At 36.9% G+C, this 6,181-nt stretch overlaps 1 non-coding gene across 1 annotated transcript; it reads left to right on the forward strand.

Moving 5' to 3' along the window:
* Positions 1-935: 935 nt before the first annotated feature.
* LOC145103389 (small nucleolar RNA R71) lies at positions 936-1,042 on the forward strand. The gene has a single exon (XR_013706483.1). It is a non-coding gene; the product is annotated as a small nucleolar RNA R71 (small nucleolar RNA).
* Positions 1,043-6,181: the final 5,139 nt, after the last annotated feature.

The raw sequence follows: 6,181 nt of genomic DNA on the forward strand, positions 1-6,181 counted from the left end.
GAATAAATTCCAGATGTTCCTTTTCCAGTGGACTGAGATGCGCTCGAGACGGAAATGGCAAAGGAGGTTGATAAACCGGAACGGGCTCAGGCACTTTTTGTTCAGACAAGGGCCACGTCATGGCCAGACAAGTGCCACATCGTGGTGCAGGTGTTTCAGCAACCTCTTCACTTTCGAACTTTGGCTTCTTTTGTTTTGGATCGGGATGTTGTGGTTCTTCTTCTAATGCTTCCAGGAACTCAGAGATGGCCTCTTCTTCAGTATCTATGGCCATTACATGAGATTGGGTCTTCGTTTCAGGATTTTTCGTGGACAGCTTCGCATGAACCAGAGTGGCTAGTTGACCAAGTTGCACTTCAAGATTATTAATGGAGGCTTGTTGATTTTTTATTAAAGCTTGTTGTTCTACCATCAATGCATGATGATTCTTTACCAAATTTCTTTGTTCATTAATAGCAGAATCAGTAGCCTCATGTCTCTTTTCCGAGGCTTCCATAAACTTCATCAACATGGTCTCTAGATCGGGTTTCTTCTCAGCTGGCGGCTGCTCCTTTTGGTACAAGCCTCGGCTTGTTTGCCTATACTTCTCTTCTTTTTGCTTCTTAAATTCTTCATATGGAAGCCACTCCTTCTTTGGTTTCCTCGAGTCTTCATCATACTTATCCCCACTCGAGTAGCACACTTGAGCTTTTCTGTTCCCAGACTCATCTAAATTGCAGTCCTTGGCTGCTATTTCTTCAGTTTAAGCCCCTCCACCGCCTTTGAATCCATCTTGCCTAGGGTTGTGGTACTCATGAGAGTGCTTCGCGAATTCTCCAATTAGCTCCTTGACCTCCCTTGGATTTTTCTTTGTTAAAGGTCCTTGAGAATCAAGGAGTTGTCTTGTCATAACGTTGACCCCATCATAAAAAATTGACATCTCTTGTTGCACATTAAGATCATGTTGAGGGAAATTTCTGAGCAAGCCCTTGTACCGCTCCCATGCTTTGTACAATGACTCCCCCAACTGTTGTTCAAAGTTGGATATTGCCTTCTTGAGTTTAGCTATCTTGTATGGCGGGCAAAACTGGTCAAGAAATTGCTCACGCATTTGAGCCTAAGTGGTGATTGTACCCGGTGGAAGTGATTTTAACCACTCTTTAGCAGCTCCCTTAAAAGTAATGGGAAGCATCCTGAGCAATACGGTGTTTCTGTTGACATTTGGGACATTAAAGTAATCCGCAATGTCATTGACTTCATCTAGATGTTTAAAAGCATCCTCATGATCTTTCCCATAAAATGGGATATCCTTCAGTACAGTCAAGATGTGCCCCTTCAACTCGAATGTGGCAGTGGCAGGTATTGCGGGTTGGACTAAACCAAGACCCACATCTTCTCGAATCTACTTCTTGTAAGCTCCCATGGACATCTCCTCAATGTCAGCCATCTCGTTCCTTGGCTCATTCTCGGGTTCGCTCGTATGCTCTTCAAATTCAGGCTCGATATCGTATTCGGAATCGGTTTGGACGGGTATTTGATCCAAGTGTTCAAGCTTGCTCTTGTTCTTTGAGGATGAACTTGACTCTCCTGTCTTCTTTTCCGACTTCCTTGAAAATGTTGACTTTAGTTCTTGCAATGTCGTCTTCTTATCAGTCTTTTTGTGAAGTGCAGCTTCTGGATCTTCAATCGGTGGCACCAAAGGTGTGTTAGAGCCTCTGGTCATGAACTCCTGCAAACTAAACAAAATAAAAACGTAAAAATGAACTAAAATAGAAAAATAAACTAAAAACTAAAAAACTAAAATTCTCAGAAACCACGTCGTGGTACTTATCTGGCCACGTCGTGGACTCTGTGACTAAAAAAAATAAACCTTGCTGGAAAATTAACTTTTTGCGGGTTTTACCCCACAAAAAGGATCGATTAACCTAATGCAAATAAATAAACTAATAAACTAAGCCATACCCGGCAACGGTGCCAAAAACTTGATGTGCACGAAAGTACTCACTAATTTTAATATTTATAACCTAACAAACTGAGACTAACTATGCACTTATAGGCAGTGTACCTAGTCAGATTACAGTATAGCTTAGGTAAGTCGGGTGTCGATCATAGGGAACGGTGTTATTAATTTATATATTCGCTACTAAATTAATCTAATTATTAATAAGGTAAAAAGGGTTTGTATCTAATTTTGCAAGTTTAGATGAACTTAATTCTTTAACAAAACTCAATCAATAAACAAAATAATTATGTTAGTTCGAATCCACTTTCACTCAATGGTTATACATTAGTCAAAACTATTACCGTTGGTTACCAATTTAAAAAGTATTAGCAGTTTAGTTCTAAACCTACTAATTATTAGTCAATTCATGTAAATCTATGTGTGGTCACACAATAGTTAACACAAAATCAATTTTTAAGTAAGATTGGAGCTATGAAGATTGATTAATCAAAACATAATTACAGTTATAATATGCGTTCTCTAACATAGCTTAATCAATGATTCAATCACTTATCTAAGATTGGTTTGATCTTAGCTCTAATAAACTAGTGTACACTTTGTTATCAGGTATTCGTATTCATGCATATTTGTGTTCACTAACTACACAGAACAAGAATTTAAAGCAATTAAATCATTAACTAAACATGCTAGGTAAAATCAATCAACACAAACATATAACCAACAAATTAAGTCAAATCTAATGCGTTCAAACCATGAGTTCCAGCTTCATCTAGCTAACAGAAGCAACTAGATTTAGCTGTACATATTAACAACTAAACAGTCAAAAGCTATAATCAAACACATGTTTAATGCACCAAGTTTATAAAGCAAATTATGAACTTCTTCTTCTTTGGTGTTGAAAACCACTTGTAGATATTTTTTTTCTTCTGAATTTCGCCTTATGGGATCTCTTTTTTCTGCCCAAAAGTCTCTCTATCATAATGACCAAGAGTGCATAAATATCCTGAAAAATCCCGTGCCACGTCGTGGTTTCCAAGTTATCCATATCGGGCAAGGACTCCTTCTTCACGTAATATTTATCTGCTAGAATACTCATGCCACGTCGTGGTTTTAGTAAGTTCCGTGGATTTCTTCATCTTTTGTGCTTCAAGTCTCCAATGTTCCATATATTGTCAATTTTGGTCCCTCTCTTCGAAAATTCTTCTAATTGACTGCAAATAACAATTTAAAGTCATAAGTACCATTATTCTAAACATATAACCAACTTATTAATAAAAATGTCAATAAATATTGCCTAAAACTAGGTATAAATATGGCAATATCAGCTGTGTGTGTGTGGTATTTTGGGGAACTCACTAAGCTCCGTGCTTACCGTGTTACGTGTTATGTGTTTCAGGTTTTTATTAGGGTCGCGGGAAGGCACCGGCTCGATTGTACACACTAGAGAAAGAGTTATGTTTTGAGGATCCTGGATTATTAATCAAACAATTATGGAGATGTGTTTTGTAAACTAAATAAATGAGATTTTGTGAAATGTGGTATGAGATTTATATGATTTTAAAAGGAAATATTTGTTTGGAAATTTACGGTGTTACATGAAGAATAATAGTGTATATATCGTAACAAGAAGAAGAAGGAAAAATGCTTTAAGGGTGGTTCACGTTGGCTCTATGTAACGTCCGCGTTTCTAGGCTAGGCATTAACGTTGATATAATAGTCTAGGTTGACCTTTGTAACTCTTTTTGAAGTAATAATGATGAAATATTTGAGTATTATGTGAATTACGTGTTTATTTGGTTAATTTTTATAATTTAATCAATTAAGAATAAAATAAGCGTCAAAATTAAAGTATGAGATAAGCCTCATATCCTTACATAAAGTTGTAGTGGTTGAAACAAGGATTCCAGATATATAAAGAATGTCAAAATCCGAGTTATAACAAAAAAAGTTATAACCTGTCGAAGTTTCGCGACCGAACTGACACGACACTGAATGACGTAAAATGTGAATTTGAAATAGAGCGATATTTAGCCTTAGTGATATAAAAATTTTTTGTATAGTTCGTTAAACCGAGATCGTGCATAAAAGGATCGTCCAAATCTGACTTCGTATGAGGAAGTTATGATTTTCCGAAGTTTTGACTTAGCAGTATGCAACCCAAATACTCGATTTGAGATCAAGCGGTTTTTAGCCGAAACAATCTAAACGATAATCAAATATCTCGTCATTATTAGTGCAACGATAAAAAGACAGACGGAAACGAACGTCAGATGAAGAAGTTATGAATTTATAATGAAGTTTTCCTGTCCCGACCTACTAAAAATAAATAATAAAAATAAATTCAAAATTAGCCAATAGAGTCTAAACGAAAGTTGTAGAGCGTAGTCTCACCTACGCGTGGATATAAAGAACGTCGAAAACGGAGTTCGTATGAGGAAGATATGAATTTTTGAAGTTTATTAAATAATTATGATATTAAATTTTAATATAAATTCAGATATTATCCGAAGGAGGGGAGGAGTCATTGATCCGATCCGAACTACGCCCAGCGTACCCCGATGCATGAACCGGCATGGGCCACGTCGACTTGACCCATCACTCGAGTGCCCGGATACGTAAGCCATGACGACTCCGGTCTGATCCGAAGCATATGCCCAACGTAGGGCTTAGTACGCCCAGCGTACTCTGAGATTACGCTCAGCGTAATCCAATTTTTAGCACCCTATAAATAGAATGAGAGGGTAGCCGGCTTATTTTTCCAAATTTTTTTCCCTCTCTCCCGTTTTACCTCGATTTTCGTGCAAGAAATATCCTGAAGCCTCGGTATCATTCCCGAGTCCCTAAGCAAGTCCCGAAGCCCCGAAGATCCCGAGAAGTAAAATTTCCGAGCCGAAGCTCTGCCCGCAAGAAGCCCGGTTTTTGGGAAGAGCTCCCAGTTTCACCGAAGAATACTACTTCTACAAGCCGTAGTGTTGTCCGATCATCTTCTGATCAAGTGAGTGTGTAGTTACTTTCTTCTAATACATAAATACGAAGTATTTACTATGAAATACGTGTTATGTGTTTAGATATTGGTGTTGATTTGAAGGGGGTACATAATCTCTTTCAAATGCACGATTTTATACAAGTATCAGTTTAACATACTAAGTATATGTGTTATGTGAGTGTATCGATGTTATCTTCTAATCTCATAGATATGATTTATTCTCTATGAAATACGTGTTATGTTTATGTGTCTCATCTTTTATCTGGAATGTGTTTTGAATGAACACATTATACAGGTTTTAAACTATGTATAAAAATGTATATTTTATCTACTAAAATGGTGGGTAGATAGTTGTCTTGTGATAAAAAGATGAGAGGTCTCGATGTTTTTGATTTAGTCATCTACCGGAGTTTAGATGACGACCACGGACTTTTCAAGACAGTCTTGTGGAACGCTAGCAGGTTCGCCACTTGTAGGTGTTAATGAACTTGGGTGTTCATTCGGTGTACTCCATCCCCTTCATGGTTGCCTTATTTGACTTATATTGCTGAGGAACACCCGAAGTGGCGAAGCATGTGTTGTTGTCCCGATGAAATATTCTTAGACTAGGTCCCTTATGTTAGTTGTCTTAGGGACGTAAAGTGAGAATAACGGGAATGAGTAATTGAGTTATTGTTGGTTGGTGGAATTAAATATAATTATTTATTGTGGCGATGGAAACCCTATATGCTCACCAGACTCCCAAGCCTGACCCACTCAGTTTTCTTCTTATTATAGGTAGTGGCGCCAGAGCATAACTTGGATGACTTGTCAAGTTATTTTTGGATTATAGACCTGTTGTATTATATAACTGTTGTAAGGTCTGTATTGTAGTGTTTATGCTTTTGGTCTGTTTATCGGAACATGACATCCCGAGTTTTGTTATATAATGAAAATACATTTCTTTATGAAATGCTTTGGTAAATCTTATTTTATCATATTTCGTTTTGGAAACAAATTCCGCAGTTCTTTTAATCAAAAGATTACTCTGAAATTGTTTTAAAAACATAAATTAAACCGATATTTTCTGGCCGTGGTTTTGGGGATGTCATACTCTAGGAGGTCCAAGATTTGTTGAAGAATAGAGATTATGTCCTTTTTGAATGCACATTCTTTTTCATATTCTTTTACCATAATCATTCTTTTAGAATTCATACCCAAAATATATTTTTTACTATATATTCTTCAAGAATATTTTATATTAATTAAAATGT

This window comes from Lactuca serriola, chromosome 4 (genome assembly GCF_051521515.1).
Source record: "Lactuca serriola cultivar US96UC23 chromosome 4, Lser_US96UC23_V15, whole genome shotgun sequence".
Lineage (NCBI taxonomy): Eukaryota > Viridiplantae > Streptophyta > Magnoliopsida > Asterales > Asteraceae > Lactuca > Lactuca serriola.